Here is a 27,349-nt window from a genome sequence, read left to right as displayed (position 1 = left end):
CAACTTAATGAGCTTGATGAGTTTCGGTTTCATGCCTATTCCAGCTCGTCCTTGTATAAGGATAGGATGAAGTATTTACATGACAAGTATGCCTGTAGAAAGGAATTCAAAGTGGGTGACTTGGTTCTTTTGTTCAACTCCCAGTTACGACTGTTTCTGGGAAAATGGAGTGGACCTTTTAAGGTGGTGCTTGTGACTCCGTTTGGTGCTCTTGATTTGAAAAACAAAAATGGTGAAATATTCAGAGTTAATGGTCACAGAGTGAAGCACTATCTTGGTAAGTTTGATGATAGCCACATGATGTCAATGATCCATCTCAAGTGATTGATGGTAACCTGCGTCATGCCGCGACGTTAAATTAGGCGCTTTTTGGGAGGCAACCCATGTGTTTTTCTTCTTCTTTTGATTTTCTTTGTAGTTAGGATTTGTTGGTGAACTAACTGGTTGTGAGATGTGTGTAGGGATGTTTGATACAGTGCAGGCCAAGATGAAAATATTTCACTCTCTGAAGATTGGACTGCGGCTAAGCTCCATTTTTTGCGGTTAGCGGTGGCCTTACCGCGGAGGAGGAATTTGATGGTGGTCAGCGATGCTAAAAAGTCCAAAATGGGGGCTCTCTAAAGTTTCAACCGCTACCACGCTACATATTTCGCGGTCAGCAATGTCTTACTGCTGTCGCGGAGCATTTTTCGCTCTCAGCGGTTGTCACAGAATTGCAGCCCTTCAGTTCTACACCAGCGCAGACCGCGGTGATTTATTGTGGCCATGCTAGGTAAGTTTAGTGGGCTCTGGGTATTTTCTATAAATAGGCGGTCATAAGGCCTTTTACACTTTTTGCTCATTTCACTCTCAAAGAAAATGCACCACTGTTCATCCATGCCCTAGTTTGCCCAAACACAATAACTAGACTTCATTTGTCTCACATTTGACATCTGGTAATTCCACTCAGTCTTTAGTCTTTAATTTTGTACTTATTTTCTTTTAATTGATAGTTTTTATTTCTTCTTCTTCCTTTTTCTTTTAGTTTTGACTTAGGGTTCCTTAGTGTTAATCAAAATTATACTTAGATTGTTAGAATTGGTTAATGAATACCTAGTTGGGCTTAAAAATGTGTAAATGCATGAACAACTGAAACCCTAGATTTGCTGGGCCCGATTTTGACTTTTGCAATCGCGGTTGATTTTCCATGGTCGGCGGTGCACCTACTACGACCACGATGGATTTTCTGCGGTCCACGTTGCTCAAGTTCAGAAAGATATAAATGAGGGTCTGCGGCCGCAGTTGATTTTCTACGGACAACGGTGCAACTACGGCAGCCGCCCTCCTTTTTCCGCGATCTGTGGTGCAATAGAATCAGAGGGTGGGTAGTCTGATCCCCACACCTCCGCGTCCGCGATGCATTTTCCGGCAGCGCTCCCTTTTTCGCGATCCGCGGTCTACTATTTTGTTCAAGAACTGTCAACTGCTATACTGATTTTCTGCACTACTTCTTCTAGTATTTGTACTGCCTCTTCTGCTGAGTTGTCTGATGGCTCAGCAGAAGGTAGTGAGTCTTCAGCTTTAACCTCACCTACAACTTCGTCAACTAGACAGGATCCCTTAGATGATGAGGTACCAGATGACGAGGGAGGGGGTGCGACCCAAACCGGGGGGTGTGGAAAGGACTATAAACCTTGAAGTGTGGCAAAGGAGGTTTGTCAGTGAGCTGGCATATCACAAGTTCAGGGAGTGGTGGCCTCTAAGGTCACTTATTCATGAGCGCCAGTTCATAAAGCGGGATCTTCTACCTCACAACCCCAATGTGAAGCAGCACTTCAATGAGCGAGTGGGATGGGATTACTTCACTAGTAAGGTGTCGGAGGCTAATGAGCACCTAGTCAAGGAATTCTATGACAATACCTCCCACATAAAAGAGGACACAAAAGTTACTAAGGCGCGGAACCTGAAAGTCAAGTTTTATGGGAAAACAATCAATGAATACCTGGGCTTCGATGATAAAGATGAGACATTGTACTTGGAGAAGGTAGCGATGGATGAGGCATCCCTCCCGTGGTTGGAATCATACCTGGCTCTCCCGGATACCACTCCAGCATGGTTGACAACAGGGGTTCCTATCTTGAGGAACACCTGAACTTTGAGGTAAAGGGTTGGGAGACCTTTGTATGCAGCAGACTAGACCCCACTATTCACGAAAATACTTTGCCGGTCTCGCAGGCAATTATAGTGGCGGCTATTATGGCGGGGTTCCCAATAAATGTCGGGAATATTATGTCTAAGGTGATCACCAGAGTGGTCAATGAGGGTGATGGATAGTACCCCTTCCCGAACTTCCTCACCATATACTTGGAAGATCAGGAGGTGGAGAAAAGAAAATTTGATGTCAAGGTAAAACCCAAGATGCCCATTTCATGGTACAGCCTTAAGGGTCCAGACAACCCCAAAACCAAGGGATCCAAGGGCAAAGCTACTACTTCTACTTGCCAATCTGAAGAGCCAGTAGTGGTAGTCATTACTTCACAGCCTCCCACTGCCATACCAAATCCTGCCTCCGGACCATCTACTTCCATGTCTTCAGAAATTCCATCCTGCTCAGCATACCCATTGACTGCCCACAGATTGAGCCAAACACTCTTCAGTATCAACAACTGGATGCAGGCAACAACTTCTTAGTTGTCTGTGCTATACAGCTCGGTGGCAGCCCAATCAGTTCCCCCATAGCCACAGGTGCCAGCTTCGGTAGAGGAGTCTATCAAGGAGCTTTTGGACAACCAGAAGAAGCTCCTAGAGAACCAAAAACTTATAATGGATGCTCTAGCAGTTCATAGAAAATCACTTCAGGAGCTGAGCAATCAAACAAGGAAGCTGAAAAAGACTAGGGACTTGAAGGAGTCTATGAAGGAATTGAGGGGGGAGGTGGAGAAGATGAAGGCAGCAGACCATTTACCATTAGAGCTACTATTACATGATCAGCCTCCAGCGGCTCAGACACAGCAGGTTCAGGAGCAGGAGATTGAGAGAGATCCTAAGAGGAGGAGAGTGATGCTCTGGGTTGATGATTTAGAGATTGAGCTGGCAAAGACTGAGAGAGTTGCTTCTGGCCAGCTACATGCCCTCGAGACAGGTGATCCAGGCGCCCAGCCACAGGACCCCATCCAGCCACAGGACCCCATGCTGCCACAAGGCTTGATAAAGACAAAGGACCTATAGGGAGTTTCCTTTACTCTCTACCCTTCTTTTTAGCTTATTTTTTGTTAGTTAGCATTGCAGACAATGCTAGATTTCATTTGAGGGGGTGACCCTACTTTGATGAATTGGTAGTTGGTTTGTAATTATGATATTATTTTCTTTCTTTATGCTTATTTTTCACTTTTGGTATGTATATGACTTTACCATTTATTTCACTTTTCTTTATTTTTTGATCTTGGTCTATATATAAGTTACTCTCTCATGTATATATTCATTCCCACTTATGTATATTTATCTAAACCCCTTATTGTACATATTTAGTTTACTTTACGCATTTTACATCATAGCTTCTTTTGCAATTTCCCTTAAGAGTATAGCTTTTTACTTCATTTAATAGCTTCTTTTTCGGTTCGTAGCTTCTCATTTTACAAGTTTCAATGATCAATAAGCCTTTGGTTTTCTTAATGCCACGGTTCTTTCCAAATGTGGAGTTTGTGTGAATCGGGTGACTCTTCCCGATGATGGATGGCATGACAACCTTCTTAAGGGTTTGAGTCTGTTTTTCTTTTCGTTTTTGTGTAAATAGTAGTTAGTGAGCAATGGTGGCCCAAACAAAGTTTCACTTGGTCATAACACATTTACCTTTGACCTTATGATTAAAAACAAATTGGTGTGTATAGGATGGTGATAGTTGTGACCTTGAGACTCTTGTGTTGACTAAACAATCATCGAGTGGTTTCTCGGAGATTTGTGTTGCTCAAATCTTAGCTAAGGTTGTTGTGGGCCCCCGACACTATTTCTTTAGCAATCCTATAGCTTGTGTGGTGAGGTATTGATTTGCAAGTCCAAGTCCCGTGCCAATAAATCTAGAACTTGCCCTGAATGTTTGTCTAGGCGAAATCCTAAGTGAAGCTCGACTTGAGAAGTGATTATAGGCTCTCCGTGATCCTAATTGAGACTTGAAAACATCCATAGCCTTCCAATGATGATATCCCTAGTCAACCCTATTGAGCCATAGCTCTTATTCTTTTATTAACCATGATACAAACCTTTATCCATTCTAAAATGATGCTCCCTTGGCACCCGATCTTTCCTTAGCACAAGGCAAAAACATAAGTTTGGGGGGAGAGACGAGGAATGCAAAAGTGATAAAAGGTATCAAATGAAGAAATGGAAAGGCAAAAATAAAAAGAAATAGAAAGAAAAGCCAAAAATTCAAAAAGAAAATGAACAATGTAGAAGAAATGAAGGGATTCAATAAAAGCAAAAGATGAAAGACATGGAAAGATTGGAAAGGAGAAAAAGGATTGAAATGAATAAGAAAGAGTGACAGTGTGTCTCTCTAACCCCTAGGAAAGAAGTAAATGACTCAAAAAGTCAAGAAACTGTGTGCCAAAATGAAGCAAATGAAGTTCTTAAGGGAAGATGAAATCTTCTTAGACCAACATATCCTACCCTGAACTAAAATCCTTCATTACATCCCCACAAAGCCCTATATGATCTTGAGTTGGGTGAGCTTACATTAGTGGTGACTCACTTAAGGGGCAAGCTTATGGTACTTAGAGCCGGACTTGTGACCTTCCTTTGAGAGAGATGAGTGTGTTTTCTACAATCCTCATTCTGAGTGCTACAATCTAAAAGTAAGGTTTGCATGTGGAGAGTTGAGGAGTATGAGTTTGGGTTCCACAATGACCAATGTAACAGAAAGAGTTTCCCTGATCAGTTGAGTCAACTCTTGATGCTTTTGTGTCGCACTATAGCCATGGTGCTAAAATGTTGTGTATTGTTGATAATGCATTTGAGTTGAGGGTAATTGTTAGTCCCAATTTTGTTCTTGATGAGGTTACTTTAGGACAATTGAATTTTCCTTTCTTTTATCTTGAGGAGGCGGGAATTACTTTGTTTGCTTGAGGACAAGCAAAAACTTAAGTTTGGAGGAGTTGATAACTAGGGATTCTAGTCTATTTTATGCTTCTTTTTGCTTAAGTTTTGGATTTAAAGTGTGTACAAGTATTTCCAAAAGCTAACTTATTGTGCTTGCTTGCAGTGTTTAGTCAAAAAGAGACAAGAAAGTCAAAATCAGCTCAAAAAAAGAGTGAAACTTGCACAAGTCAAAAGCAGAATCAACTGAGAGCTACAGCGGAAAATCAACTGCGGACGCGGAGGATCCACCGCTGAGGCGGTCTTGATCTCGCGGTCTGTGGTGGCAAGGTTCAAAGAGCTGCATTTTTGGGATTGCAAGTTACCGCTGCCCGCGATGCTTTTGTGCGGTAGCGGTACCTCTGCCGCAACAACGGTCCTTTTATTGCAGTTAGTGGAGGAGAGATTCAAAGAGTGTAAAGTTGAGCTAAAAGTTGAAGACCGCGGTCCGCACTCGATTTTATGCGGCCACGGTAGCCTCACCACTGCAACTGTCAATTTTCTGTTGTCAGCGATGTGAGCACGTGATTTTTGCCCTATATGAATTGCTTCTATAAAATCAAAGAAAATAGACTTTTTTCAATTATTTGCCATTTTATAGGATTTTTATTTAATTGTTTTGCATTTTTGTGTATGTTTAAGTTTTATTTAAATCGTAAAAAAATACCAAAAATATCACGCATGACATTTAGGATTTGTTTTTACTTTTTTATAATTAATTAGTTAATTATTTATTTTATTAAAAATTAAAAATCACAAAAATGCTTGGATTTACAGTTTTGCCTTTTATTTTTAGGATTAAGTAATTTTTATAATTAGTTAATTAGTTTAATTTCATATTTTTAGACAATCTAGGATTTTAATTAGGATTTTTAATTAAAGAAAAGAAAAATAAAAACAAAGAAAAAAGGAAAATAAGAAGAGAATTTGAAAGATGGGGTTTTAATTCAAATTTGGGTTGTTCGTATACCCAAAGTCTGGCCCAAACCACTCATAGCCAAACCCATGACCCGAACTGACCCAACCCATCAACCCATTAACCATTTTCCTAAAAAGACCTAGGGATACACATTAAATAGAGGAACAAACCTAAGAAGATCAGATTTTTAAGAATCCTCTCCCAAGCAAAAACGACGCAAGAGCTCTTCTTCATCTTCTTCTTCATTTTCTCCAAGCTCAACAATCAGACCCTTACCCCTTAACGGCGTAACCTCCAGTCCATTCTTATTCTCCATTTGTCATCTTTAATGGATATTAGAAGACCCAAATAAGGAAATCCCACACACCCCAAAGAATGTGAAAGTGGATATTCATACAGAAGCATTTGAAAAGAGAAAAATAGATATTTCTGAAATCAGAAATAATCTGCTTGAGGAATAGAAAAAAGCCAGTAGAGTTTAAAACAATTTTCGCCAGAAAATAGTTTATAAAAGTTGTATCTGCCTCGGCTGATTCTAGAGAATTTCTCTATGGTTTCTGGGTACACAAAGCTGGAATTAATCTGCAAATTGATGTTTCCATTCACAGTTAAATAGCTGAGCTCCAATCTATTGTTTTCCAGCATGTATTTGGTTTTCTTCTTTTCTAAATTTGAACCTTGACCAACGAGGTATGTTCCCTATAAAATTGATTTCAGATATGTTTTTTTGTCATGGAATCTTATTTTATTTGTGTGCTCGTATCCTATGTCAATTGAAATGAGAATAGTATGAAATATGTTACTTGTTGGAAATATTATTTGTTGTGGTATTTCCTATGCTTTTAATTTAAATATATTTGGTTTGTATTTGAATAGTGTTGTTAGTATGCATTGTTTGATTTTCCAGCGGCATCGCATGTGATCATCCTTTTTATGAATGATGAAGATTTCTTTTGAGGTCTCATACTCTGTTGCACTGCCAGACATATCAGATACAAAGCTTTCTTTTATCTTGGAATTTAGCAATAGTTTCTTTCCATAAAAAATAGTCTGCTAAACTATAATCGGTCAATATAAGACTTAAGGATTGCATCATGATATAGTCATTATTCTTGATGAATTCTTTTAGTAGAGTAGTAAGTTTGTTTTAGTAAATTTTCGGTTATTTTGAGGTGTGTCATGCCAAATAAAACCCCTAAGCCCATGGCCCTCACAAAACTAGCTAGCTTTTATAGACAATTTGAGGTGTGTCATTTTCATTAAATAACCCATGGCCCTCATGCGATTAATACTAACTCTTTTAAAAATCGGGATGTACCATCAATTAAACTTTCCATGGCCCTCGCAAACTTTGTTATTAATTTGAAATTTCATAGTTGCTTTAAGCGCGCTCTTTAAATTGATTTTCTTTTATTTATTAAATTTAGGCGTGCATTTCATGTGACCCAACTCCAACTCTCAACAACGTTAAATAAAATGTGTCGTGGATCGCGGGTGCATTTCATGTGGCGTGGTTCAAGGCGTGTTTTAAATAACGTTGAATCTTCCTAAAATAATTAAAAGCAGTTTAATAAGTTAAATATGTACCATATGCTAAAACATGTATTAAAGTCAGATTATAGTCCAATTATGATAGTTTAAGCGACCGTGCTAGAACCACGGAATCCGGGGGTGCCTAACACCTTCTCTTGGGTTAACAGAATTCCTTATTCAGAATTTATGGTTCGCAGACTTCAAAAGGAAAGTCGAATTTTCCTCCATTTGGGATTTAAAATAAACCGGTGACTTGGGACACCAATAAAAAATATTCCAAGTGGCAACTCTGAAGAAATAAAATAAAATAATCTCATTTCGAATAATGTCACTTAAATTGAAAAAACTCCCCTATATCCACCCTCGGGTGTGTAAAAAGGAGGTGTGACAGCTCTGGCGACTCTGTTGGGGATCCAAACCCAGAACTTCGGTTCAGGGTTCAAGAATTCGAGCTTAGAATAACTATGATAGTTGGCTTGTTTTATCTGATTTTTATATGTTCAGCCTAATGTGCTAAATGTTGCTTTTACCGCTTTGATATTGTTTGGCCTGTATATAAATTGCTACGAAACCCTCCTCTCTCTGAGTCTTCTAAATCATCTGGGAAGTGTGCACTTCGTGTGACTTCTTTTCTGTTAGAGTCTTATCCCAATTTTAGAACGAGGTTCGGACAAGTTGCAAAGACGGTGAAGCTTCTGTATTCCCGGTACGCTGCCCCCCCCCGGCTCAAGCTGTCCGCTCGGGTAAGCCAGGTCTAGAACAATACACCCAGGTTTTAAACCTAGTATAACAAAGCCTCATGCCGGATCCTTAGTAGGAACGCTTGTTTGCATCACGTGCATCTGACTTTGGAGACTCAACACAGGGGTTGGGTCTGTCCAAGACAGGTGTACCCGAAATGAAAAGACCATCCTGATGCATTCTACTTGCTACTTGTGCATTTATTTACTTTGGATTGCATGTTGACCAGCTTCTAGAATATGAAAAGAAAATAAAGGGAAAAAAAAGAGAAAATAAAAAAAAAAGTGAGAGGTAGGTATTTAGAAAATTCTAAAACTCTTCCAAAATCCTAAAAAAAAATAAAGGTTATTTCAAAATGAGCCAAAATTTTCAAGTGCGAACTACGCTGGTCTGATTCTCACGGGATGTGAGATACGTAGGCAAACCTCATCGGTTTCGACCACAATTTTCCAAAAATCCAAAAATATTTTCTTTTAGTTCCTTCTTTAGAAATCTTTCCTTAGAAAATTCGAAAAAAAGAAAGAAATTTTTATATAAACTCAAAAAAAAGGTAGCTTCCTTCTTTCTAAAGTCTTTCATACGAAAAAAACAATCAAAAAAATCAAAATTCAAAATACGGATTTCCTTTATTTTGAAGTATTTTTCTAAAAAAATTCAAAAAAAAACGAAAAGAAAATCTTTTCCTTGTTTAAAAGTCTTTCTTTCTCAAAAAAAAAAAAATTTGAAAAATGGAAGTCCAAAAATATTTTCGTTTTTCTTTAGAAGTACTTTTGTAAATAAATAAAAACTCAGAAATCCAAAACATTTTCTTAAAAGTCCCTCTTTCAAAAATTAAGATGCAACATTCAAAATCCAAAAATATGTTCTTTCTTCCTTAGAAAAAGAGAAAACAAATGAAAATTCAAACAAAAATATTTTCTTTTTACTTTTAAAATTCCCAAAGTTCAAATCAAAAGCAAATGAATTTTTAGAAATCTTTCTTTCAAAAACAAAACAAAAATCAAAAAATAAAAAATAATATTTCCTTTCTTCTTTTTAAAGCATTTCTTTCAAAATTCCAACCAAAAAAATATTAGTTTATTTATTCCATTTTCGATCTTCCCGAACTACGCAAGATCTGATTCATAGGGGGTCATGATATGTAGGCAATCCCCATCAGATTCGATCATAGCCATAATATTAGTTGAGTGAAAAAATAAATTGAAAAAAAAGAGAGTGAAAAAAAGAAGAAAAAAAAGAGAGTGACCAAAAATAAAAGAGTGAAAAAAAATAAAAAAAGAAAAGAAAAGAGAGTGCAAAAAATAAAAGAGCGGCAAAAACGAGATAAGAGAAAAATCAAGAGTGATTAAAGAGAGGCAGAAATGAAGAAAAGAGGTATAGAGTGAAAAGGGCTAGTCAAGGCCGGGATGAAGCATGCAACCTTTCAAACATGGTAGAAGCGTTTAACTGTTAGTTGCATTGCATCCCAACGTGCGATTTCCTATATGTTAAATGTTTCAAAACTAACAAGGTTTTTGGATGTGCAAATTAGCCAGGTTTTGGTGGTTGGTTTTGTTGGTAGTCTAGTCTCCCCTCCTTCACAAAATCCAAAGGCATAGATGGCCTCCACAAGCAATCTACCAATCATCGGTCCTGAGGATAGCCCAGCATCGGCTATTCTGCTGCTAGAATCAGCAGCTGCTGAAGAGAATAAGATGTTGCATCTCCGCATATTGGAAATGTGGAACGCCTGTTCTAATGGTAAGGAACCACCAAGTGCAATCCCTGGGTTCCCTGAGTTGATCCCCAGGTCAGGTGAGGTTACCAACGCCCCTGTGCCCCACCCGCTTATTCCATGCGGGCACCCTCCAATGCCCTCTAATGATCCTGGCATGCCTTTTGTGGTTTGCCCCCAGGCACCGGCTTCAAGGGCACCGGCTTCAAGGGCACCGGCTTCAAGGGCACCGCCTCTAATGTTCATCTTTCAGGGTCTACAGCTTCAACCAGAAATAACATATATGACCCTCTACACTTTCACTCAACCTCCACAATATGATCTCTCGGTGGGGCAAGAAAAGGTTGTTGAAAGTACCGAGCAAGAGAAAATGGCTCTGAAGATGAAGAGCCTGGAACAAAGCCTGAACAACATGCAAGGTCTGAGTGGCCAGAAGAGTGTCTCATACTCTGACTTTTGTATGGTTCCCCATGTCCACTTGCCAGCTGGCTTCAAGATGCCAAAATTTGAAAAGTATGACGGGCACGGAGACCCGATCGCTCATCTGAAATGATATTGTAACTAGTTGAGGGGTGCTGGTGGAAAAGAGGAGCTGCTAATGGCCTATTTTGGGGAAAGCCTTATCGGAATCGCTTCTGAGTGGTATATGGATCAAGAAATTACTCATTGGCATGTGTGGGATGAAATGGCTCGAGATTTTGTCCGCCAGTTCCAGTATAATGTGGACATCGCTCCCGACAGAAACTCTTTGTCCAATTCAAAAAAGAAAACCGCGGAAAGCTTCCGCGAATATGTTGTCAAATGGCATAAGCAAGCTACCAGGGTAAAGCCTCCAATAGATCAAATTGAAATGGTCACGGTCTTTCTACATGCCCAAAAGGCAGACTACTTCTAGAACATGAAGTCTGCTGTAGGTAAGCCGTTCGCTGAGGCTATCAAAATTGGGGAAATGGTTGAAAACGGTCTAAAAACAGGCCGAATCTTGAGTCATGCTGCTTTTAAATCCACATCACCAGATGTTCAAAATGGTTCAGAGGGTTTGATAAATGGAAATGGGGTTGAGGAGGGAGCCATGATGGTTTCAAGCTCGAGGGGGGCCCGCATGTCATTCAACCAGTCATATATGCCTCCTATGGTCCCACCACACTATTATCCCCTTCAAGATGGTGCTTATGCCGTGGCACTGCCTCCATATGCGGTGAGGAACGTGCAACCTTACTCGCTGCCATAACATTATCCACAAAATCGAGCTCCACCTCCCAGAAATGCCCATCTTTACCAAGATCTATATAATCCTCAACCAAATGATCCCCAATACAATCCTCGCCCAAGAGAGCCTTTCAGAAAGAATCAGTTCACCCCTATTGGTGAATCATATTCAAGCTTGTTCCAAAAGCTAATCAGGCTAGATCTATTGCAGCCAGTGGCCCCAAACCTGCCAAACCCCGAGTCCCTCTCACACCGAACTGATGCTAGATATGAATACCACAATGGAGCAGTGGGACACAATATAGAAGACTGTTGGACCCTCAAAAGGGCAGTTGAAGATTTGATTGAAGCTGAAAGAATTGTTTTTCGGGACAAAAAAGCTCCTGATGTGATGAACAATCTGTTGCCTGCCCATAATATAGGGCCAATAGTCAGAATAATTTGTGAATATGAGGAATTTGATCCGGCACTGAAGGCCATTGCAGCCATTGTCGAGACAGAGGCAAAGCCAAAAAACGGTCGCCAAGCCGAAAGGTTCCCTATCAGACGAGAGTCTCGGTAGCCAGCGTTGCTATCCTTTCTGCGTCTGGATTATCTCAGGGTGTGATCCGGATGTTTTACATTATTGTCTTACTTTCTGATGTAAACCCTTCTATCTTCAAAAATTGAAAAAAAAAAGAAGAAAAAATCAAAAATCAAAAAATCAAATGAAATTAATATTTCATTGTCCAGGAATGTCTCTTTTCTTAATATTGTCATTCTTTTCATTCTCTTTTTAGTTCTGTTAAATGCAGATTTAAATAACATGACATGCTTGCGGACTTCATGCACAGATCCTGAAAGCTGTCAGACCTCGAAAAAATGAATCAAGGATTAGATCGCAATGAAGATAAAGTTTAAGGAAATAAAACAAAGAGTTGGAACAACTGAAGGAAAATTGGTTCCCGGATTGGAAAGGCCCATACATTGCAACAAGAGTACTTCCAAAAGAGTGCGTTGTACTTGAGACACGTCGAAGGAAATGTCCCTGAAACAACTATCAATGCAAATGCAGTCAAAAGGTACTATGTTGGATCCATTATATAGCATTAATGTTCTCCGATTGGGATGAAGAATGCTTTTCTTTCTCACTGTCCAAACACTATCAATCCTTTGCAAAACCTTTGAGCCGGTTACTTTTCTTTGATTACCCTCTTTGGAAGCTGAAAGTGTTATTGAAAAAAAAATCAAAAAAAATGAGATGAAAAGTAAAAAAAGGGAGAAAAAAGGAAGAAAAGACAAAGAAAATAAAAAAAACGAAAAAGAGAGGAAAAAAGGAAAGGAAAAGACAGAGAAAACAAAACAAAACAGAAAAACAAAGTTTCCTGAACTATGTTCGACTTGATTCCAAAAGGATACGTAGGCAACCTCTCTCTGGGGTTCAGTCACACCAAAATAAAAATCCAAATTTTCCCAAAAAGTGAAACTGGGGCAGATGTTATAATGGTTCGACGATGATCCCGCCTGAATGGTTCCAAAGTTGTAATTCAGTCCAAATCATTTTTACCCAAATTCTTTCAAGTCCTTTCGATCAATCGGTGAGAATGTTCAAAGATAAGAGAATATAGCTACTTGGATCCGATGCAATAAAAATGAGAGAGTCTTATTGGTGAAAACCCACATGGGCACCGTAAGACGATAGTAAGCAGAGAAATTGAAATAAGAGAGTCTTGTTAGTGAAAACTCGTAAAGAGAACTATAAGGCGACGGTGAGAAGAGAAATGAGAGAGGTCAATTGGCGAAAACCAGCAAAGGGCGCCGTTGATAAAAAAAGAGGATCCTCACAGCCATCGACACCGACAGAATCCTAGCAAGGTCTCTCGATTTTGACGCAAAAATTGTGATAAATTTATGAGAGTCGGACAGTTTACACAGATCAGACATCCAGTCCAAAAGGCATGTCATGTTCATTGAAGTCCGCATATACTCCGAATAAGTCCTTCTTTCCTTTCCCCGAAAGGGACACTTCTTGTTTTAAACTCATTCTCCATTTCATTGTTTATTTGAATCCCTTTCGGTCTAACTCTGTTCCGAAACTAAGACAAAGAAAGGATGATAAGACTGATTTATAGGGTTCTTATTTGGCGCGAGCTAATATGCATAAAGGCACCCAGCCTCGTCACGGGCATCAACTCTACCCTAACTAGCCATGGTGGCCGATGTTTCGAAATCAAAACTCTTGGAAAGAGAAAATCAAATAGAGCGCCTATAAAGGCAAATGAAGTTGAAAAGATTGAGCCCCACGTGGCTAACCGCCTCGTCAAAGAGTTGAAAAAAAAATCCAAGGTACCCCAAATGCTCTGAATTTGAAATTAGGAGAAAAAATCCAGAAAAGAAAGGCCTACGAAGGAGAAATAAAGTTGGAAAAGGTTAAGTCCCACGTGACTAGCCGTTGCAGCAAAGTTTGAGGAGCCAAAACTTTCCCAATGTTCCGAAAAAAATGAAAGAAAAAAAGAAAAGGAAGTCAGAAAGGAATGGCCTACGAAGGCAAAATAAAGTCGAAAAGATTGAGTTCCACCAACCAACCGTCATAGCTAAATTTGAAAAAAAAAACAGAGGTTCTCAGGGCCTGAAATGAAATTGGACCCCGGGAAACAAGCAGTTGCAATTGAGATCTTCATCAAAGAAGCTAGGTCGATATCAAGTGATCAACAACAATCAAGGCCACAAAACCAACCACCGTTTCAAACTAACAATTGTTCTTTGTTTGAAAAATTGAAACAGGTGTAATCCAAAGCAACCGTGCAAGAAGCAGGTGCAACCAAAAAGGAAAAAGAAATGCGCAAATGCTAGAAACAACTTTGCAGCAACAGTTCATTAAAAGGGAAGTCCCCTCAAAATTCTTTCCCGCATTTACTCATTCCATGAAATAAAGGAAGAAACAAAATAAAACAAAACAAAAAAACAATCAAAATGAAAAAAAAGAGATAAAAAGAAAATTCAAAAATGATGATAGTTTAGAATCTCCAATATCAATCTTTTACATTTTTCCAACATTAGGGCTCCAATCCCTGAGTTGAGATTTTTTACACATAGGGCCTCCATTCCCTAGTCGCCTTTTGCTAATATTACGGCTCCAATCCCTGAGTTGAGATTTTAGACATAGGGCCTCCATTCCCTAGTCGCCTTTTTACCAACATTAGGGCTCCAATCCCTGAGTTGAGATTTTTAGACATAGGGCCTCCATTCCCTAGTCACCTTTTTCCAACATTAGGGCTCCAATCCCTAAGTTGAGATTTTAGACATAGGGCTTCCATTCCCTAGTCGCCTTTTTTCCAACATTAGGGCTCCAATTCCTGAGTTGAGATTTTTTAGACATAGGGCGTCCATTCCATAGTCGCCTTTTGCCAACATTAGGGCTCCAATCCTTGAGTTGAGATTTTAGACATAGGGCCTCTATTCCCTAGTTGCCTTTTTGCCAACATTAGGGCTCCAATCCCTGAGTTGAGATTTTTAGACATAGGGCCTCTGTTCCCTAGTAACCTTTTGCCAACATTTAGGACTCCAATCCCTGAGTAGCAATTTTTAGACATAGGGTCTCCATTCCCTAGTCGCCTTTTTTTACCAACAATAGGGCTCCAATCCCTAAGTTGCGATTTTTAGACATAGGGCCTCCATTCCCTAGTCGCCTTTTACAAACATTAGGGCTCCAATCCCTGAGTTGAGATTTTTAGACATAAGGCCTCCATTCCCTAGTCGTCTTTTGCCAACATTAGGGCTCCAATCCCTGAGTTAAGATTTTTAGACATAGGGCCTCCGTTCCATAGTCGCCTTTTGCTAACATTAGGGCTCCTATCCCTAAGTTGAGATTTTTAGACATAGGGCCTCCATTCCCTAGTTGCCTTTTGCCAACATTTGGGTCCAATCCCTAAGTTAAGATTTTTAGACATAGGGCTTACATTCCCTAGTTGCCTTTTACCAACATTAGGGCTCCAATCCTTGAGTTGAGATTTTTAGAGATAGGGCCTCCATTCCCTAGTCGCCTTTTGCCAACATTAGGGCTCCAATCCCTAAGTTGCGATTTTTAGACATAGGGCCACCATTCCCTAGTCGCCTTTTGCCAACATTAGGGCTCAAATCCCTAAGTTGAGATTTTAGACATAGGGCCTCAATTCCCTAGTCGTCTTTTACCAATATTAGGGCTCTAATCCCTGAGTTGAGTTTTTAGACATAGGGCCTCCATTCCCTAGTCGCTTTTTGCCAACATTAGGGATCCAATCCCTGAGTTGAGATTTTAGACATAGTGCCTCCATTCCCTAGTCGCCTTTTACCAACATTAGGGCTCCAATCCATGAGTTGAGTTTGTAGACATAGGGTCTCCATTCCCTAGTCGCCTTTTGCCAACATTAGGGCTCCAATCCCTGAGTTGAGATTTTAGACATAGGGCCTCCATTCCCTAGTCGCCTTTTACCAACATTAGGGCTCCAATCCCTGAGTTGAGTTTTTAGACATAGGGCCTTCATTCCCTAGTCGCCTTTTATCAATATTAGGGCTTCAATCCCTGAGTTGAGATTTTTAGACATATGGCCTCTATTCCCTAGTCGCCTTTTGCCAACATTCGGGCGTCAATCCCTGAGTTGCAATTTTTAGACATAGGGCCTCCATTCCCTTGTCGCCCTTTTTACCAGCATTAGGGCTCCAATCCCTGAGTTGAGATTTTAGACATAGGGCTTTCATTCCCTAGTCGCCTTTTACTAACATTTGGGCTCCAATCCCTGAGTCGAGATTTTAGAGATAGGGCTCCATTCCCTAATCTCTTCCTCTTAAACAGTTACAATTTTTAATTTATTGCTTTAAAAAACAATAAAAAAGAAGAGGGAGAAATAGTTTAGATTTTTGTTACAAATAACTCACGAAATTTTCCTGGTGAAAACTGGGGCAGAAAAGTTTTGTTCATTTGTTTGTTTTGGTGTCTGAGCTGGTTTGACCTCGAGGTACAGGATTCAAGATGACCAAAAAAATGATTCTCAATCCAAAATAAAGAAAAAGAAGAAAAAGAACAAAAAAAAGAAGTGAACTCAAAGTGCTGAAGTGGAGAAGGACGCGGACTGCTCAAGATATGATTGAAGTCACAAGCTTCGCATGTCCAGCCTTGATCTTATGCTGAAGAAAGTACCAACACCTACAGCTAATGAGCATCAAGATTTAGATCGGAGTCTGCAGCAAGACCTAGCCAAGACTCAAGATCAAGCTTCAAGAGATTTATATATAGGAATCTTGTAACTCGTAGTTGATATGTTTAGCTTGATTAGCTTCTTATGTTTTTCATTTTGGTGTAATAAGGATCTCAGCCAGCAAAAACAGCAGCAACAACAGCGAAATCACTGCCTCCCGATAGCCTCAGCTACCAAAACTTTTAGAACTACACTAACCTGATTCCTTTATAGCCAAGGATATATAGGTAACCTCTGAAGCAAGGTTCGGTTAGACTCTTTTCAAAAAATGCTTCTCATGGAGTTTCAAACGGGCAAAAATCCCTCATAATTGCTCACTTGATCTTTGCCCGAAAAATCTTCATATTTCCGAGCAAAGAAGGGCAGTTGTGAGCATGTGATTTTTGCCATATATGAATTGCTTCTATAAAATTAAAGAAAATAGACTTTTTTCAATTATTTGCCATTTTATAGGATTTTGTAGAATTTTTATTTAATTGTTTTGCATTTTTGTGCATGTTTAAGTTTTATTTAAATCGTAAAAAATACCAAAAATATCACGCATGACATTTAGGATTTGTTTTTTACTTTTTTATAATTAATTAGTTAATTATTTGTTTTATTAAAAATTAAAAATCACAAAAATGCTTCATTTTTACACTTTTGCCTTTTATTTTTAGGATTAAGTAATTTTTATAATTTTTATAATTAGTTAATTAGTTTACTTTCATATTTTTAGATAATCTAGGATTTTAATTAGGATTTTTAATTAAAGAAAAGAAAAAAAACAAAGAAAAAAGGAAAAAGAAGAGAATTTGAAAGATGGGGTTTTAATTCAAATTTGGGTTGTTCTTATACCCAAAGTCTGGCCCAAACCACTCATAGCCAAACACATGACCCGAACTGACCCAACTCATTAACCCATTACTCATTTTCCTAAAAAGACCTAGGGATACACATTAAATAGAGGACACAAACCTAAGAAGATCATATTTTTAGGAATCCCCTCCCAAGCAAAAACGACACAAGAGCTCTTCTTCATCTTCTTCTTCATTTTCTCCAAGCTCAACAATCAGACCCTTACCCCTTAATGGCGTAACCCCCAGTCCATTATTCTTCTCCATTTCTCATTTTTAGTGTATATTAGAAGACCCAAATAAGGAAATCCCACACACCCCAAAGAATGTGAAAGTGGATATTCATACAGAAGCATTTGAAAAGAGAAAAAATAGATATTTCTGAGATCTGAAATAATCTGCTTGAGGAATAGAAAAAAGCCAGTAGAGTTTAAAACAATTTTCGCCAGAAAATAGTTAATAAAAGTTGTACCTGCCTCGGCTGATTCTAGAGAATTTCTCTATGGTTTCTAGGTACACAAAGCTGGAATTAATCTGCAAATTGATGTTGCCATTCACGGTTGCATAGCTGAGCTCCAATCTACTGATTTCCAGCGTGTATTTGGTTTTCTTCTTTTCTAAATTTGAACCTTGTGCAACGAGGTATGTTCCCCATAAAATTGATTTCAGATCTGTTTTTTTTGTCATGGAATCTTATTTTGTTTGTGTGCTCGTATCCTATGTCAATTAAAATGAGAATAGTATGAACTATGTTATTTGTTGGAAATATTATTTGTTGTGATATTTCCTATGCTTTTAAGTTAAATATATTTGGTTTGTAATTGAATAGTGTTCTCAGTATGCATTGTTTGATTTTCCAGTGGCATCACATGTGATTATCCTTTTTATGAATGATGAAGATTTTTTTGAGGTCTCATACTCTGTTGCACTGCCAGAAATATCAGATACAGAGCTTTCTTTTATCTTGGAATTTAGCAATAGATTCTTTCCATAATAAATAGTCTACTAGACTATAATCGGTCAATATAAGACTTAAGGATTGCATCATGATATAGTCATTATTCTTGATGCATTCTTTTAGTAGAGTAGTAAGTTTGTTTTAGTAAATTTTCGGTTATCTTGAGGTGTGTCATGCCAAATAAAATCCCTAAGCCCATGGCCCTCACAAAACTAGCTAGCTTTTATAGACAATTTGAGGTGTGCCATTTTCATTAAATAACCCATGGCCCTCATGCGATTAATACTAGCTCTTTTAAAAATCTGGATGTGCCATCAATTAAACTTTCCATGGCCCTCGCAAACTTTGTTATTAATTTGAAATTTCATAGTTGCTTTAGGCACGCTCCTTAAATTGATTTTCTTTTATTTATTAAATTCGGGTGTGCATTTCATGTGACCCAACTCCAACTCTCAACAACGTTAAATAAAATGTGACGTGGATCGCGAGTGCATTTCATGTGGCGTGGATCAAGGCGTGTTTTAAATAACGTTGAATCTTCCTAAAATAATTAAAAGCGGTTTAATAAGTTAAAAATATACCATAGGCTAAAACATGTATTAAAGTCAGATAATAGTCCAATTATGATAGTTTAAGCGATCGTGCTAGAACCACGGAATCCGGGGGTGCCTAACACCTTCCCTCGGGTTAGCAGAATTCCTTATTCAGAATTTTTGGTTAGCAGGAAAGTCGAATTTTCCTCGATTTGGGATTTAAAATAAACCGGTGACTTGGGACACTAATAAAAAATATTCCAAGTGGCGACTCTGAAGAAATTAAATAAAATAATATCATTTAGAATAATGTCACTTAAATTGGAAAACTCCCCTATATCCACCCTCGGGTGTGTAAAAAGGAGGTGTGACAAGCGGTACCTCCATAGGGGCATTTTTATTCGAAAAATTTAGCTGTATATAAATACTTCTTTTTCAGATTTTGAAGTCATCTTTTGTTTAGCTGAGCACGTGAACCGCCTAATTTTCCTTTTGAGTAATTTTAAAGCTTGTTTAACAATTAATCTTAGATGTTTATCTTGTAATTAATTTTTATGGTTTCTATTTCATCTCAATCTTTGATTTCTTTAGTAAGCATGAGTAGCTAGACTCATTAGCTAGGGTTGTGGCTCAACCCTAGTGTGGGTATTTAATGGGTCTCTTATTTTAGGATTTAGATGTTTATAAGTGATTGATATTTGGCCAGATTTGTGTTTTTTATGTTGAATTGATGGTTGCAAGCACTAATTTGTTCCTTTTTTTGACTTAGGCTCTTCTTGAGAAAGATTCTTAAGTCTAGGAAATTTAGGACAACAAGGAATTGGGGTGTATTCAAGAGATTGATAGCCCCAATTAAAGGGTTAAACTAGAGATAGTAATACCTGACTTGATCCAACTTTGCTTGCACAAATTGAGCACCCAACTGGGCTTGAGAAAGCTAATTAGGGCAAATTTACTCAAACTACCGAGAGGTATAGAGTGAGTAGTTATGTGCATTGGCTATATCATGATCCCAACTATAACACTATTGCCCTAAGTTCTAGATCCCGTTAGATACTCACCTAGGAGTAAGTCACTTCCCTAGTTCCTCTTTACCAATTTAGAAAACCCTACAAAAATATCTACTTAGCTTAATTCCGTGCATCATTAGTATAAAATCAGAAATAGCAAGAACACAAAAGAATGATCGGAAGTGCAATCAAGAACAGAACACATTGCTAGATTAGATAGGAATCCAAATCTAAACATATCTTAGCTCCATGTGGATTTGATCCCGACCTTTTCGGGTAAAAGCCGCATCGACCGCTCTTGCCACTCTATAGTGGTGTAGGGTTGGACCCGATAAATCATCCTATATGTGTATTAACCACTTATCCTCTTTGAAATATTTTGCACAAACCCGAGCTATCGGGCCGGTTGGCCAAATGGGTCGTCGAACTTAGCTGGTACGATATCGAATATCAACCCCGAACGGACATCAAGTCTCAAATCCTAGCTGACTTCATGGCCAATTTTACGCCGACCCTCGTACCCGAAGTGGAGAAAGAACTCCTGCTAAGATCGGGTACATCATCGGGGGTATGGACCCTTTTTACGGACGGTGCCTCGAATGTGAAAGGATCGGGGCTTGACATTGTCTTGAAGCCACCTACATGTAGTACCATTAGACAATCTATCAAAACTTCTAGGTTGACTTATAATAAGGCCGAGTATGAGGCCATGATTGTAGGTCTTGAGCTAGCTAAAGCTTGGGGGCAGAAGTCATTGAAGCCAAGTGCGATTCATTGTTAGTGGTAAACCAAGTAAACAAAAGTTTTGAAGTCCGAGAGGATAGGATGCAACGGTACTTAGATGAGCTACATGTAACTTTGCACCGCTTCAAGGAGTGGACTCTGGATCATGTGCCTCGAGAACAAAATAGTGACACCGACGCGCTTGCTAATTTCGGATCCTCGATTGAAGAAGATGATATCGTCTCGGGGACTGTTGTCCAATTATCAAGGTCTGTGGTAGAAGAGGGCCATGCCGAGATAAATTTCACAAGTTTGACTTGGGATTGGAGGAATAAATATGTCGATTATTTGAAAAATAGAAAACTCCTGTCGGACCACAAAGAATCGAGGGCCTACGAACCATGGCCGGTAGGTTCATATAAGATGAAGATAGAACAATCTACAGGAGGACGTTCGATGGACTATTGGCGGTATGTTTAGGGTCGGGGGACACCGGCTATGTTCTACGAGAAATCCATGAAGGTACTTGTGGGAATCACTCTGGTGACGAATCTTTGATTCGCAAAATTATTAGAGAATGGTATTACTGGGACAACATGAAAAACGATACTAAGGAGTTTGTCAAGAAATGTGATAAGTGCCAACTATTTGCACTGATGATTCGTCATCCCGGTGAACAATTCCACCCGATCCTATTCTTGTGGCCTTTCATAAAATGGGGAATGGACATAGTTGGCCCTCTACCAATAGCCCCAAGTAAAGATAAATTTATTTTGTTTATGATTGATTATTTTTCTAAATGGGTGGAAGCACAGACCTTCAAGAAGGTTAGAGAAAACAAAGTTATTGACTTCATTTGGGACCACATCATATGTCGGTTTGAGATACCTGCCGAGATTGTATGTGACAATGGAAAGCAATTCATCGGCAACAAGGTAACGAGGTTCCTCGAAGTACACAAAATAAAGAGGATCGTATCAACACGATACCACCCAACCGGGAATGGACAGGCCGAGTCAACAAACAAAACTATCATTCAAAACCTAAAGAAAAGATTGGACGATGCAAATGGAAAATGGAGAGAAGTTCTACCCGAGGTCATTTGGGCATATCGACCAACATCGAAGTCTAGCACGAGGGCTACTCCGTTTTCTTTAGTATGTCTCCGAGGCCCTTATCCATGTCGAGGTTAGAGAACCCAGCGCCAGGTTTCAACATGCATCAGAGGAATCAAATTACGAGGCTATGAATACTAGCCTCGAGCTATTAGATGAAAAATGAGATGCAACACTTGTTTGGATGGTCGCTCCGAAGCATAGAATCGAGAGATACTACAATAGAAGAACCAACCTTCGACACTTTGGAATCGGCGACTTAGTTCTACGAAAAGTTACCCTCAATACTCGAGACCCGAATGAAGGAAAACTAGGTCCAAATTGGGAAGGACCGTACCGAGTCCTCGAAATTGTCGGTAAAGGATCTTACAAACTTAGCAGAATGGAAGGTGAACAGCTGCCTACCAATTGGAACGTATCACTACTCAAACGATACTCTTGCTAAGGTATGACTTTCTCCTTTTGTCCATTTGAATTTGAAACTAATCCATTGCAGGTGATCGATCGAAAATATCGAAGACACCTTTCTACATGAAGGCCTTAGCTTTTAAAGCACGCGTTGCACTCTTTTTCCCTTAGATCAAATTTTGTCCTAAATGGGTTTTACCGGCGAGGTTTTTAACGAGGCAACAACTATATTCTACCTAAGGAGAACTCAACAATATCCAAGGCTTCTTTTCAATCAACCTCGAATACTGGGAGGCATCACCCTCGGAGGTTATATTTTTGAGGAAAATACTTCACGCCAAAGAGGGCCTCGATAGGAGAACTTTGTAATGGGCCAAACGGTCAGATGAACCGTGTCCATGTATAATAGTCGAGCCCCGACTACAAAACATGTACGCGTGTATCAATTATTCAAAGAAGCATTCTTTTTATATCAAAACACTTTGTGTCTCGAAGAAGTCTACTATTATACGAGCTTCATACTTATAATTCTACGGGAAATGGCTCAAGAGCCAGAACGCAAATGCACCCCGAATACTTGGGGACTGTCATCGACAGTTAACACATTCGAGTCATCAAAAACTCAAACTCATAAGACCTCAAAGAGGCATCCCCTCGATATAAAATCTAAGGCCATCATACTTGGGGACTAACCTTTCGAACAAGTTCGAAAGGTTATCGGGAACAAGTCCAAGAGATATACCCGAAGGCTACGGCCACATTAAAGACTACAGTCATATATAAAGGCTATGGATGAAATAATACGGCTCGAAGACGTCCGACCTTTTTCATAAATTAAAGGCCTTCAAACACTTTGGAAAACCGGTTAAATCAGGCTACCCTCGGCAAAAGCAAATGATAAAGGGCTTCGATAAAATCAGCCCTCGAATAATTAAAGTCTTCGGTAATATCAACCTTCGAAAAAACCTCAAGAGGTATTCAATTATCGTTACACAAACGAATTACAAATGAGGTTCCAATCGATCGAACCTTCGAAAAACCCAACGGGTACAAAAAACACATGCTAAGGCATAGAAAAAATTTCACTAAGTCTGTTAGCCGAAAAGAGGGAAAAATTATAGTCGTTTTAGAGGCCTAATTGGACCAACTTAAAGAGCCTAAGGTCCAACCTAAAAGAGCGTAAGGGCCGATATAAAAGAGCCTAAGGGCCGAAGCATGCAAAGTTCGAGACCTTATTCTCACTCATCTTGGACTCAAGAGTCCCATCATCCCGAGCTCGCGTCAAATCGACTTAAGATTAGCATAGGATTAACCAAAACCTTAAGAGGTATTCTGTTATAAAGATTTCCCACTAATCACCAAAAACCTAAGGGTTGTTATCAAAATATTTCACAAAATAAAGACAATGCGTAATTCAGTATGAATAGAGACGACATCCTCAGGAACTACATCCTCGAGAACCTCCTCCTCCTCCTCCTCGGGGACTCCTTCCTTATCTCCCCCGCTCTCAAAACCACTAACGACATCTTTATCATTGGAAGAAACGAGAAACCTGGCATCGGTTTCTAGCACCTTTGCTTGGGTTATTTCTTCAGTGAGGTCAAACCCTCGGGCATGGATTTTTTTGAGAGTCTCCCTCCGGGCTTGGCGCTTGGCCAAATCATTACTACGTTTTTCCCGGTCAGAGTCCTCCCTTAGCTCCGCTTGAACAGCCTCGGCGTCGCTTAAATATATGAGAATGGTCTTATCAGACGTAACCTTCGTCTTCTCAACTTTAGTCTTGGCCTCTGCAACTTCAGCCTCGGTTCTAGCAAGCTTTGCCTCTAGCTCCTCAATTCTCTTGTCTTGGGCTAGATTCTTCACTTTAATGCCTCAGAGTTGAGTCTCAGCCGAGGACAATTGGACTAGAATAGCTTCTTTATCAGTAGCAAGCTGATCAGTGCTCTTTTTCCATTGGTGGCAGTCAGCCTTAACCTGATCGACCTTGCCCCGGAGCTGCCCAATCATCTCTAACTTTTGTTGCAGCTGATACATCAAAGTATTAGCCTCCGCAGTAGGATCAAGAAGACCATACTCTGTTAAAATTAAGGTTACATGCTCATCTGGCTCGACATCATTTTTCCGAGCTTTGGCCAAGTCAGCCCGAAGGTCCTTGAGCTTATCCTCCTTTTGGATACAGAGTAGCCTCAGGGCATTCTCTTCACCAAAGCCTTCCTGAGCTCGGCCTCATATTGGCTCAGCTCAACCCTGAACTTGTTGATGGCCTACACATGAAACAAAGACACGTCAGTCAAAAGAAGGGGAGGTTAAAGAAAATTACAACCATAAAAGTTAGTGTTTACCTGAGAGAAGAGACGTTGAGCCTCTTCGAAGAGGGTGGATGCATCATTAAGGTCAACAGTATCATCAACCGTGGTGAAAAAATCCCAAAAAGGATCTTCTTCAAGAACTTTGCTCGGGTCAGGCATTTCCATAGCACGAGCGTCCTTTATTGCCTCTTCAGAGTAATACGGTAGAGAAGGTGAGTGACCCATTGTCACCACCCCAAGCTCCTCACTCGGGGCACTTTGATTAGCTTCGGCCCTCTCAGCACTTGCCCCATCCGACGTACTTATTGAAGGAGGGGGAATTATCTCGATCTCAGGGGACTCGAGGGCTTTGCCCGAGTCTTTCTTCGGAGTTCCTCCATCAGGAGGCAATGTCTCGGGTTCGGAGGACTTGGCGGCCTCGACTAGTTTCCTAGTTCGGGGCACTAGTATCGACTCTTCGCCCTCGTCCTCTTCATCTTCCAGATGTTGGATGGATGAATCCAAGCCCACATGGATAAGTTTCCTCCTTGGCTTTTGAGTAGGGCCCCCCTCATCCTAGGGATCTTCGGGTTTCGAGGACCTCTTTCTCTTGGTCTTTCCCCGATTTCGGAATCGGGGACTCGGTTCCTTCCCCAGGCGAGGCTGGCCTCATTTGGAGACATCTCCGATGCCTGCACAAATAAGCATGAGTGGGATGACATCACCAACAAAAGAAAAGTATCAAAAATCTGAGAAGAGAACTTACCATGATGTTTGGCCTCCCATTTGCCCCTCGATAAATCGCTCCATTTGCGCTCGTCATACGAGGAAGTCGTAGCTAACTTTCGGACCCAGTCCTCGAGTTTGGGGATAGCGTGAGGCATCCAAGCAACAGCTGCAGAAGAGGTAAAAGCATTACAAAACACGAAAGCAGAATATGAGTAGGCATTTGGAAAAGAACGTCACTTACGATTAAAGTTCCATCTCTCCGGGAACAGCATTGTTTCCCTAAGGATGAGATCCGAGGTCCTCACGCTGATAAACCGGCTCATCCAGCCTCGATCTTCATTCTCATCGTTACTAGCAAAGAAGGCCTTTTTTGATCGACGTTGAAGCTTGATAAGTCCTTAAAATAGCTGAGGCCGATACAGCCGAATGAGATGGTTGAGGGTAAATTCTAATCCCTCGGCCTTGCTAATATCGCAGGATAATCACGATACGCCAAAAAGGAAGGATGGATCTGGCCAAGGGTAATCTCATACCATTTACAGAAATCAATCACCACCGGATCGAGGGGACCCAATGTGAAAGGGTAAGTATAAACATTTAAGAACCCTTCCACGTGTGTAGTGATGCTTTCCTAGGGGGTTTAGGATCAGTACCACGACCTCGTCTCCCCAGCCGCAGTCCTTCTTCATGGCCTTAAGGTACTTCTTCGATATCGAACTAATATATCGAGATACATTCTCACATCGGTCAGGATATCGAGGGGATTTTCAATATTGAAATCCTTTTTTATCACACAAAGGCCGGGAGTGATTTCGTGAAGAACTGGCGGCGCCACCGATTTGGCCGGCTGGGAAGAAGAAGAAGATGATGCCTTCTCTTTTTGGGGGACTGTTTTGGCAATTTTGGCTATAGTTTTAAGCCAAAAAATATAGATGGTAGCGGAGCGTAGTGTTTTCTGGGAGTTTGGCATTTTCTGGCACTTAAAGGGGTGGTGGAAGCAGATGATGAGAGAAAGAGATGAAGAGGAAAGGTTATTAGAGTAAATTTAATGAAGAAGTAAAGTTTTTAATTCGTAGAAGGAGCCCCGTATTTATAGATGAGCGGCAATGGTTCAGCAGCGCTAAGTGGCCGACCATTACTGGCATGCATTTAATGTTTTGAGGAAACAAACCGACGGGATGTTTCATTCACTTCGAGCGCCTACGTCACGGGAACAACGTCATCCTCAGAGACTCCGAAAAGTCGAGGTTCAAATCGTTTCTTATCATCTTACTTTAAGAAATGCAGGGACTATTTGTATACGCTCGAAATTAGGTATGCCCGATTTCCCGGGCTCGGGGGGTCGCCTTAGGCCCGAGCTCAAGCAAGGTTGAGTTCGAGCTCGATGGACCAGACTCGAGCTCGAAGACAGAGTGCAATGTCGGAGGATCGAAGTACGATGAGTATCGAAGCCGAGTATGCTCAACCCCGAAATTATGTCGTTATGGATTTGTAACAGAATGAGCAAGATTTTTTTCATGTCCCAAAGATCATGGCGTAAATCCCGGAATAAATTTGTACGAATCTGTACTAGGCAGTTAGACAGTTGTTCCAATAAGATTCATTACTGTAAATGAAAATGTACCTTATTTAGGATTCTCCTATTATATAAAGGGGACCCGATCATTTGTAAAGATCATCTAATCATTGGTAAAGAATATACTCTCTTACTTTTCTTGCTCATTGTTCATCAGAATTGTCCTTTAGCTTTATTATTCTTGCTTTACTTGTCACGACCCAGATTTCCCGCCCTTGGGAGTCGTGATGGAGCCTACTAATGTGAGCTAGGCAAGCCGACTATTTGAACAAATTACCCTTTTACCCATTTTATATTCTTTAAAAATTATGAAGCAATAATATTTAAAAAGCGAAATTTACCATAAGCGTAAGAAAAAGAAATAAACTATCTGAATATGAATCCAATACAACTGTTTGAGCCTCGACTACCCAGAACTGGTGTCACAGTTTCACAGACGATCTAAGAATACTACATACAAAGTCTGAAAGATAAAAGATACACTGTTTCAGAATTAAGGAAATGAAACAGGAATAAAGGGATAGAGGGAGACGCCAGGGCCTGCGGACGCCTGCAGGACTACCTTGGATCTCCGTGTGGACTAAAGGCAGCCACCCAATCTACGGTCCAAAAGTTGCTGCTCCGGGATCTGCACACAGTGCAGAGTGTAGTATCAGCACAATCGATCCCATGTGCTGGTAAGTGCCTAGCCTAACCTCGGCGAAGTAGTGATGAGGCTAGGACCAGCCTACCAAATAA

General features: G+C 40.1%; 1 long non-coding RNA gene across 1 annotated transcript; it reads left to right on the top strand.

The window, feature by feature from the left end:
• Positions 1-6,721: 6,721 nt before the first annotated feature.
• Positions 6,722-18,097, top strand: LOC142170688 (uncharacterized). Its single transcript, XR_012700045.1, has 2 exons — positions 6,722-12,283; positions 17,785-18,097. It is a non-coding gene; the product is annotated as an uncharacterized LOC142170688 (long non-coding RNA).
• The last annotated feature ends 9,252 nt before the right edge of the window (positions 18,098-27,349 follow it).

This window comes from Nicotiana tabacum, chromosome 16, assembly GCF_000715075.1.
Source record: "Nicotiana tabacum cultivar K326 chromosome 16, ASM71507v2, whole genome shotgun sequence".
Lineage (NCBI taxonomy): Eukaryota > Viridiplantae > Streptophyta > Magnoliopsida > Solanales > Solanaceae > Nicotiana > Nicotiana tabacum.
This window is presented reverse-complemented; position numbering and strand designations above follow the sequence as displayed.